A 10948-nucleotide genomic window follows, 5' to 3' on the forward strand; every position below is an offset into this window, starting at 1 on the left:
AAATTGAATTTGATATCACCTTTTTACAAACATGATTATGTTGATAATTAAATTTGCATAATAAGAAAAAATAAAAAACCATTAGAGATACAAATGACACATAGTGGAAGCTATCAATAAATTTATTATCTTACCACTTAAAAACAATCCTTCACTTAAACGAAAGAAAAATATATTATTTATCTTTAAACCAGAGATTGCTTTCCATGTTAGGCTCTCTTTCCATTCTATGTTACTTTCTCTTTCCATGTTAGATGGATTCAAATATTCAAAACAATGAGATGTCGATAATAATATGATTTTGAAAGAGAACATTTTAGGTAAGGGTCTTAAATTTAGATATTATTTAAATGTAAATTTTTAAAAATCTAAATTTAAGTTTAATATTATATAAAGAAAACAATTTTTAAGATAATAAAACCATTTTTTTCCTTAAAATTATATTTTATTATTATTTTTTAAGTAATTAATATTATTTTAATTTAAAATAAAATTTCCTATTTAAAGTTTACATAGTTTTCCAATATTTTAATTTTAAATATATTTTAATTGAAATCATAATTTTTTTTTTTATTATAAACCAAAATAAATGCTCTAATAATTCATTCAAAATACACTTTGTTTACTAAATAAATTCTCCATTAACATATTCAAAAAACTTTGACAATTAAAATATTTTGAATTTAAAATCTCTTAACAAATAAGTTGTAAGCACTCTACATTAATATTAATAATTTCAAAAATATTAATACATTAAACTATGTTTCAATATAGGAAAACTATCTTGGATATGCAATCAATTGGTTGAAGGAATATCTTAACCACACTCTAATTTAGGAGGATAACTAGTTGGAGAGAATATTTCAACCAACTAGGCCTCAACAATCTCTTAACTAACAAGAGCATACTCCTAGAATTAATGAGCATACCGAATACAAGTAGGAGTTTTTTTTTCTAATTCTCCCTCTTAACAACTACTTGTCTTAATCTAGATCAACAAAGTTTATCTATGGTCCAACCTTGTATTAAAACCATTATAAAACAATGTTGTCATCCATATAAAGGAAGAACAATTCACTCGAATAATTGGTACCTTACCACTGCAACCATGGTCTAATAGGATGTCCTTCGTGTACATGGTTCATTGAACCATATGCCTATATACATGTACTTATACTTCTACATTTAATTACCCTTGTATCATCATCATCCTAGGTTTCCTTGGACTACCCATAACCATTCTCTTAGTTTTGTCAACTTACCTTCAACCATGCTTTGGGTTTTGTCAATTAAGCCTCAACAATGCTCTGGGTTTTCTCAGTTGACCCTCAATCATGGTTTAGTTTTTATTGACGAACCATCAACCATGCTTTGAGTAGTTTTGTCAACTGAAACTCAACTAGGCTACAAGAATCCCTATCCATTTCCCTCTCATAAGTGGTTTCAGGCTTACTACAAACATGCACTACAAAGTGGTTCATGCTTTACCACAAACCTGCACTTACAAGGTAATTTCAATATTACCATGAACTTCAAAAGGGTACACATGCCTTATCAAGATTACATCACAATTGACATGGGTGCATATTATTACAAACTTTTCAAGGACCACTACAAAATATCATAGACTTGCTTAATATTACATTGTGTGGCTTACACTATAATTTGACTATGAGTCTGCTATTATTCAACACACCGCACAATCTTGTCCACATTCTCTACTGCTACCACAAACATTATTAGTTATTGTCGAACTGTTTTTGTTGACTCCACATAGCACAAGAGATAATGACACACATGTATGAAAATAATATGATCTTCCTCCTCTATTTTTATTCACTTCCTAGGCATCTTGATGTTTCATCTTGGTACAATATTTGTCTTGGAATTTCTCTTCTTCATGAGGTAGTTGTTAGAGTGGTCAATTCTAATAAAATCACACTCACATATTGAGTTCGCCATACCCAATATAGCTCTTATACAAACTCCAAGGATTATAATAATTGAAAATTACAAAAAAATAAAGTCTTTCCATAAGAGAGTTTCCAATATAGCTCTTATACAAACTCAAAGGATTATAATAATTGAAAATTACAAAAAGATAAAGTCTTTCCATAAGAGAGTTTTCAACACATTTCTTTGATGCATGCCCCTTTCTTTCTTTGACATACCGAAACAAGATGTGAAACTTGCACAACCTATTTAATAGGGGGTTCTTGGCTTGAGAATCTTTATCCATTGACTATGTGAGACACTAATCTAGAGAATGCCTCAAAAAGATCCACAAATAATGTGGCTCGCCCATGTCCATACTTACTAGGTACATGAGAGGACTTTTCTAATAGAGATGAAGGTAAACTTCTTTGTGGATGACCATGCCCATACTTACTAGGTACATGAGAGGACTTTTCTAATAGAGATGAAGGTAAACTTCTTTGTGGATGACCATTATGCCCATACTTACTAGGTACATGAGAGGACTTTTCTAATAGAGATGAAGGTAAACTTCTTTGTGGATGACCATTAAAACTTGCAGAATCATATGACTTGTGCCAACAATCCTATTTATCCATGTCATTTCTAGCTAATGATTTTTATAAACTAATTAACAATGAGAATTCTTGTTAAGCCTCTCAAGCCCCCCAAAATGAAAATCCACTCATTCAGCTCGATGTTGAGCTTCCCACACACAAATAATGGTTATTTTTAGCGACTTCTCCAACAATTGTGCTCACTTTCATGTAATTTACAATCATAAAGGGTACATGATGCATACCCATTATGGACATGCACTGGACACTTGCATGGGCAAGTCAACATTTCAAATATTCAATAGAAAATGACATCTCTCCTTTCACTGTAGGTACAAATCTTAACTCCCCAAGGAAAGCTCTACTCTTTCCTTTCCATTTTTTTTGCTTCTTCCTGCGAATAATTCTAACTTGCAACATCATTATCAATTGTCCTACCCAGTCCATGAGTTACCTTCTTTTAACATAATGTAATGTAGTGTGCTTGTCTATCTCATGAACAGTAAATCCCTTCAAATATTTATCCTTCATAGTGAATCTACAACAAATATAACAACACTCTAGTTTACGCTTTATTTGACTCAATCTTCAATCCATAAACCTCTACCAACTATGTCATCAAATGGTTGTTCCTCTACATGGTTCTAGTCCTTGCTCCAACTAATAAATGACAACAAACAAACATATAATCACAACAAATATCGCTATATGAAATCTACTCCTCCCATGTCCTTGGGCTTTCATCTAATGGAGTATGCGGTTGTTTTGGTACCAAAATGAGTTGAGAGTAATTTACATTAACATCAATAATGTTACAAATATTAATACATCAAACTATGTCTCCAAATAGTAAAATTATCATTAACATGCAATTAATTGGTTGAAAGAATATTCCAATTACACTTCAATCTAAAAAATTAACAATTTGATTTTTTTTTTTTCAATAAAATGGCCTTAACCAAAAAAAATAAAAATAGTATTTTGTAATACTTATTCACTATTTAGAAAACAACTTTTTTACATTATTGTTAAACATATTATTTTAAAACACACTTTCCTTATTAAATAAATTCTCCATTTACTCATTCAAAACAATCTTTAATGATTAAAATATTTAAACCAAAAACCTCTTGTCATTATATAGTATTTGGAAAAGGGCTATGTAATCAGAAATTTTGAGTGAGTTAGTTTCCCATCAAAACACACTCCATTCGAATCATACTTTGATTATTGAAATTGGAATCATTTATATAAGAACTATTTAACAATAAACTTTTAAGAACTATTTAACAATAAACTTTTAATGTAACGTTGAATACTATTCGAATAAAACCTTTTTAGGTTTTCATAAAACTTTGAATGAAGTCTTTTAAATTCGACATCAGTTCAAAGTCTCCCATTCAATAAATTAGACAGCGTTTACACCATTTCCAAAACAGAGTAATTACGTCCACGACACATTTGATTGAGACTTTTGGAACAAAGTATATATATATATATATTAAATTTATTGTAGGGAAATTTTAAAATTTTGATTTATTTATACATTTGAGATATTAAAAGATAATAATTTTATTAAAAAAATTATCTTTAAATTTAAGAAAAAACATACATAATAATTGAACGCAAACTTCGCCTTAGAACAGGACTCCACAGGAAAGCTTTCCAAATCTGGACGGGAGAGCTTTCCTCCTCAAATACTGTTTAGGGAAGTCATTTCAATCTAGAATTATGTCCCATGTGAAAGAGGCGTTGATAAAATCATGAAAACTTGGTTGGAATTGAAACGAACAGCAGGCTATGTGAAATTAAGAATTTTTCTTTTTGACTGGAGCAAAATTATTGATTTTGTCTGTTTCAAAGTGACAAATTTGCTTTACGTGGAGACTGAAAAATGTGGATGCCTCAAGTTAACGTGGATGGCGTACAATATTAACGTTACGTGTTGGAATTCTCTGATTTCTCGAACGTGCGCTCACTGCAGTAGCCACGCTTGGAAATCTGTTCCGTCTGACTGGCATTGGTTAAGTGCTAAAATTTGCTAGACAAATTGGTGGCTAACTACATAGAGAATTTGGTGATGGAAGGTAAGAATGAGAATAGAAGGGTTTGTATCATAGGGGCAGGAATGAGTGGTCTCCTTGCAACCAAATATTTACTGAGTCGAAATCTGAAGCCCACGGTGTTTGAAGAAAAACAAGGAATTGGCGGCCTGTGGAGAGAAATATTTTCTTCAACAAAGTTACAGACTAGTCGCCATGCCTTCGAATTTACCGATTTTCCATGGCCAAGCCATGTAACTAACCAATTCCCACCGCACTCTGAGGTGCTGGACTACTTCCAGAGCTATGCCATGCATTTTGGATTGCTTGATTACATTCACTTAATTCCAAAGTGGTGGAGATTCGATATATTGGTCAAGAATATTGTGAGAACAGTCTGGAACATGCTGGGTTATGGGGTAAGAACGGAGGTCCATATGCCAATAATGCAGTTTGGGAAGTGGGTGTGCAGAAAAGCAATGGAGAATCCACAGAAGTAGAGACAGATAGAGAGAGACAGATAGAGGATACAATATGGTTGTCTCCTTTTATGCATGGTACCCGTTAATTGATCCATTCAACCAATTATTTTAATTATGAAGGTAATAGTAAAATAACTAGCATTTGCACTAGACGTTGCAAAGAAAACGCTTTGCAACCCTATAAGGCATAAATTTAGAAACAATTTTGACATGTAAATGATCATTTAAAATAAGAATTAATAAAGAAAATTGCATGCAAAAGTGGAAGATAAAGCTAAATTGTTACATTATCTTGAAGTTTATAAAATAATATAATGCTTGTAATAAAGATTGACTCTTGATCTTCTAAGATGTGAAAAGCATGATGGTAGTATTTCCACATTTGAAATTGCATCACAATTTTATGAATGATTCTTTATACATAGATTGGACACTTGAGTATCGTTTGCTCACTATTTCCCGCCGTGGTGAAGCCATTCGATCCACTGTGGTGAATTTATGCCGAAGAAGGGAGAGCAAGAAGTAGGGCAACAGGCAGGTAGTTTGAAAATTTAGTTATGAAAACAAGATTTTTGATCGAACGGTATGCCGAAGAAGAGAGAGCAAGAAGTAGGGCAACTAGCGGGTAGTTTGAAAAGTTAGTTATGAAAACAAGATTTTTGATCGAATGGTAATAAATGTTTGAATCGTCTAACATCAAATCACACGAACATAATGAAGACAACAAAGATGAAAAGAAAGTTCATTTTAGAGGGAACGCCTTACGGCATAAATATAGCAATTTATTATTATTAAGGAATATCGTGTATAACAAATTGGATAAATTGGCGAGTACAACATGAATACTTTCTTTATTAGGTTTAAGTTTAGTTGATTTTTTAAACTTTTTCTTATTTTTTAAGTAAAAAAAAATATTATTTTTCATTAATAAAGGTGATTACAACAGTTTGTTTCTTTCTGATATATATTTAAAAATGAAAATAAAAATAAATGGTTACTTATTTGTCTTTTTTTGAGTAAAACTTTAGTGCAAAATCTTATTTACTTACCATATCTCCATTATCTCTTATGATTTTACTTTGAAAATCTATTACCATATTTTTATTTCCTAAGTGTCTTTGTCCTCCACTTAAAGTGGATGAAACATGTTTATGATGCAATGCCCCTTTTTGATAACATGTGTGCAACCCCATTCTGTCCGGGTACACATGCCTATATGTAATCTGTAGAAGGGTCGGGTACACATGCCTATATGTAATCTATAGAAGGGTCTGCTCCAAAATCTAGATACGCCTCATCCATGCGGAAAGATTGATAAGATTGAATTGAGTGTATCCATGTACCCATTCAATAACACATTTTGAGTCCCCTAATATTTTTATGGTAACCCCCGGATGCGGGTGGTTGTTAGCAATACAGGGCCCATGGCTTGTCAGCAGGGCAAGTGTCCGCTCGGACAAGCCACGTACACCCAAAGGACAAGCCTTAAACACACAGGCATGCAGCATTCAAGGAGGGTAGTTAATTCTGGTTGCAGAGCCGTCCCCTCGGCATTCACTGTGAGCCTTGAAACGCTAACCATGGCTCTTCATAGCCGGAAGCTCTTGGACATTCTCCCGCATTTCTCGCCTGCACCGATTCTGATCTTGAAGGAAGTGGCGGAGGCTCAATGCTTCGGCTCTCTATCAGGCTCTGAGAGCGATTGCGACGGTTCAGGTGCTATAGACCGGAGCAATTGGAAAGCTTCCCGACAGTTCAGTCGTGAACCTGGTCGTTTGGAGGTGCTGCATACCTTCCATCCGCAGTCTTGCTGGGGAATTGGGAGTCTGGTTCAGGGGAATAATCTGTGTGTTCACGCCCGCCGTCCGCACACCTTCAGAATGCAGCGTGAACGGCTTCGGGGTACCAGTCGACGGGGCAGTTTCAGTGGAAGAGCCCTTTCTCCCTCCTCCTCCATTGAAGATTCCTCTGAGCATAGAAGACCAAGAGGAAGGCCTACGGGCAGAGGAAGAGTTGCGGAACCTCCGGAGCGAATGGAGTGCGGGCATACTGAGCATCCAATGGTTAGATATCGCCTTCCCTGCACTCTGTCCAATTCTACCTTCTTCGTCACTGTTTCAGTTGAGCATTGCCGAAATCAGTGGGGAGATGATGACGCTCCTCGTGCTGACCCTCCGCGGAATCCTGGGGTTGTCCCGACTGTGGACATGGAATTTCCAGCCGTTGATATACTAAGGCCTGTTCATGATCCTGGAGCTGGTCCAAGCGAGCCTGTGCAGCGCAATGTCGGTAAGGGTAAGGCTATTCTCCAGCCTCCCTGCTGCAAGATGGAGGATGAGCCACAGACTACGGATGAAAGCTAGTTCGTGCTCCAGGTTTCTCTGCATGAATTTTCTCTCTGTCAGCTCTCTTTGCGACCACATATGTATCTGCACTCAGTCTTTTTGTACTTCTGTTCATCTTTGTTATGGTGTCGGTTATCTGTTACTTCTGTAATGGTGTCTATGTGTCTATCGTGTCTATGGTGTCTTCGTGTCGGTTATGTGTCTATGTTGTCTTAGTCCATGTGCCGACTACATAAGCGTCACTCTGGTTCCAGCTTTTGTAATCCTGATATGAACATTCTCGTGTTTACAGTCGGTCTCAGGACCAGTTTTACAGGGCCGCGGCCCTGGTGTAATACTGATAATGTAATTTGGCTCTCGCTGTAATATATTTTAGCTCAGTCTTATTTAGAAAAAAAAAATATTTTTATGGTAACAGTTTTTGCTACTTCATCCTTCCCACTAAAAGTGATCAAACTTACCAGATTCCAATACAATATATGCCCCACATTCATATTTCCTATATATTCAGCGTCTTTTGATTGTAAGTACACCCCATCAAAAAAACCCACCAGCAGTTCACTCGAAATATAAATTTAAGTATAAATTAAGTTTAAATGTTTTAAGTTTTTGTTTTTTAAATCAATTTTAAAGTTGTTACATTTTTTTAGGATTATAATATCTATATATATATATATATATATATATATATATATATATATATATATATATATATATATATTCAAATCAAATGTTTTTAATGCGTTAATGATTATACCACCCTCTTCTAATTTGAAAGAATAGCTACATTCACTTGGTGCCACGAAAATTTCCCTGCCATCGAGGAATATATTGAATTGTTTTGGTTTCCCTTGGTTCATGCAGTGGCATGATTTTGAATTCTTAATATTATGCATTGGTAGATATGGGGATGTGGCCAAGATCCCATCACTTCCTCCTGGTAAAGGGCCATAAGTATTTCAAGGAAAATTTTTGCATACATTGGACTACTCAGCCTTGGATGAAAAGAATGCCGCTGAGCTTATCAAAAGGAAAAAATTTGTAGTTATTGGTATTAGGAAGTCAGCAATGGATTTAGCGGTGGAATGCGCTGAGGCAAATCAAGGTATATATTGTTAGATAATATAGACCCTACACCATAAATGTTTTTTGATTCATTAAGTATAATAGGGTTACTAATGAGCTCTCTTTAACATTTGGTGGGGAGAAGGTGGCCATCCATGTACAGTGGTGTTCAGAGCAGCGCACTAAACAATTCCTTCCTACAGCGTTTAGGGAGTGCCCCTATCATTTTTTATGGTACACGTTTTGCCCAGTTGTTACTTGAAAAACCCAGTCAAGGGTTTCTGTGCAACCTTATATCGCGCCTATTTGCACCATGGTATTCTTTGTTGGAAAGTTTTGATAATTCCAAACAAAAATGAACAAAGAATAATGCTCTGTTTTTAACACAGAGGAACAAAAAATTGTTTTTGCTAAAGATAGAGTTTCAACAACACACACAAAAGGAAACTTGTATTCATTAATAATATTGTTGTTACAAAATTCTTCCTCCAACAGAGGGATTACACCAAGCCTGCTTTAGAGGCAGTCCCAAAAAAAAGGCTTCACTCTGTCTCTCCTGAAAATTAACACATTGTCTTTGCACTGTTGTGCAAAAAATACTCTGTCTCCTCTGAATATCAGCAACCTGCTCCTGAGTTCTGCAGTGTTGTAAAACAATTTTTCCATTGTTTATTAATTCCCTGATGTAATGAAAATTTGTGTCAATGTGTTTCGTTCTCTTATGAAACACAACATTCTTGGATAATGCAATAGCTGAGCTATTGTCACAAAAAATCATAGTTCCTTTTGCTTGTTCTTGGCATAAACTCCTTAACATCCTTCTCATCCAAATTTCTTGACACGCTGCTGCTGTAGCTGCCACATATTTTGCCTCTGTTGTAGACAACGCTACAATAGGCTGTTTTTTAGAAGCCCATGAAATTCGTTGTTGTTGTTGTCCTCTTTGCTGAGTTTTAATCCCATCACTGTGGGAGTGATTGCTGCTTTGCTCTCCTGCATATTAAATCTTTCCAACACTTCATTAACATATTTCTCTTGTGAGATAAAAATCCCATTTCCATTTTGTTCTACTTCTATTCCTAAGAAGTATCTCAGCAAACCCATGTTAGTCATTTCAAATTCTTCTTTCATAACTGTCTTGAAATTTTAAATAAGGTAATCATCATTACTTGTGAAAATAACATCATCAACATATAACACAACAATTAGTATTTTACCATCCATTTCTTTGATGTAGAGGGTGGGTTCTCCCTCACACGTTTCAAATCCATTTTCCAGTAGATAGGAATCTATCCTACTATACCACGCTCTTGGTGCTTGCTTCAGCCCATAAAGAGCTTTCTTCAATCTGCACACTTTGTGCTCTTGGCCTTTCTTTTCATAGCCTAGAGGTTGTTCAATGTAAACCTCTTCCATTAATACTCCATTTAGGAATGTTGACTTCACGTCCATTTGGTAAACTTTCCACTTGTTTTGTGCTGCTATGGACAACACTGCTCTCACGGTTTCCATTCTAGCAACCGGTGCGAAAGTTTTCTTATAGTCTCTCCCATGCTGATGCTTATATCCTTTGACAACCAGTCTTGCTTTGTGTCTTTCTATTTTGCCTTCAGCATTACTCTTGGTCTTGTAGACCCATTTAACTCCAATGACTTCCTTTCCTTTTCGTAGTTCAGCTAAATCCCAAGTCTTGTTTTCTTCTATGGCTTTGATCTCCTCATCCATGGCTTCTATCCATTTCCTATCCTTAATTGCTTCTTCGAAATGAACAGGGTCATCAACATGACAATATAAAGCAAACAAAGAGTTCATACCTTCATTTGCTGCCTCTTGTTCATAAATGTCACTTAAATTTCTAAACTTCTTACCTCTTTCATTTGGTGTACAAGTGATTGAAGAAGCACTTGAATTTCCTCCTTGTGGTGTGCTTGGAGAAGCACTTTCATTTCTCCTCAAGGGTGTCTCATTCTGCCCTTGTGTTGGTGCTGCTGTTTGGGGATGTATTTCAGCCATCTCCTCATCATCTTCATCATGAGACAAAGAATTTTTAACATTGACTGTTTTCTCTATGCTTCCATCCCAAGCTTCCTCCTCAATGAACTGAACATCTCTACTCACAATAAGCTTCTTGGTGGATGGGTTATACAACCTATAAGCTTTGGATTCCTCACTGTATCCAATGAAAATACATTTCTCACCTTTGTTGTCCAACTTCTTCCTTAGTTGATCTGGAATGTGTGCATAGGCCACACATCCAAAAACTTTCATGTGGGTGACTCCTTGCTTTGTCCCACTCCATGCTTCTTCCGACATTCTGTTCATGACTGCTTTTGTAGGGAATCTATTCAAAATGTAAGCTGCAAAGTGTACAGCTTCAGCCCAATAATGATTTGGCAAATGCTTTGCCTTTAACATACTCCTTGCCATATCCATGATTGTCCTATTCTTCCTTTCGGCAACTCAATTTTGCTGTGGAGTGTACC

At 35.4% G+C, this 10948-nt stretch overlaps 1 pseudogene; it reads left to right on the plus strand.

Annotated features, from left to right (window-relative positions):
• Nucleotides 1–4611: 4611 nt before the first annotated feature.
• LOC149175787 (putative flavin-containing monooxygenase 1 pseudogene) lies at nt 4612–8824 on the plus strand (annotated as a pseudogene).
• The last annotated feature ends 2124 nt before the right edge of the window (nt 8825–10948 follow it).

This window comes from Pinus tabuliformis, chromosome 4_1, assembly GCF_031772625.1.
Source record: "Pinus tabuliformis cultivar Carrire ecotype Pingquan chromosome 4_1, CPIR1, whole genome shotgun sequence".
NCBI classification, from domain to species: Eukaryota; Viridiplantae; Streptophyta; class Pinopsida; order Pinales; family Pinaceae; genus Pinus; species Pinus tabuliformis.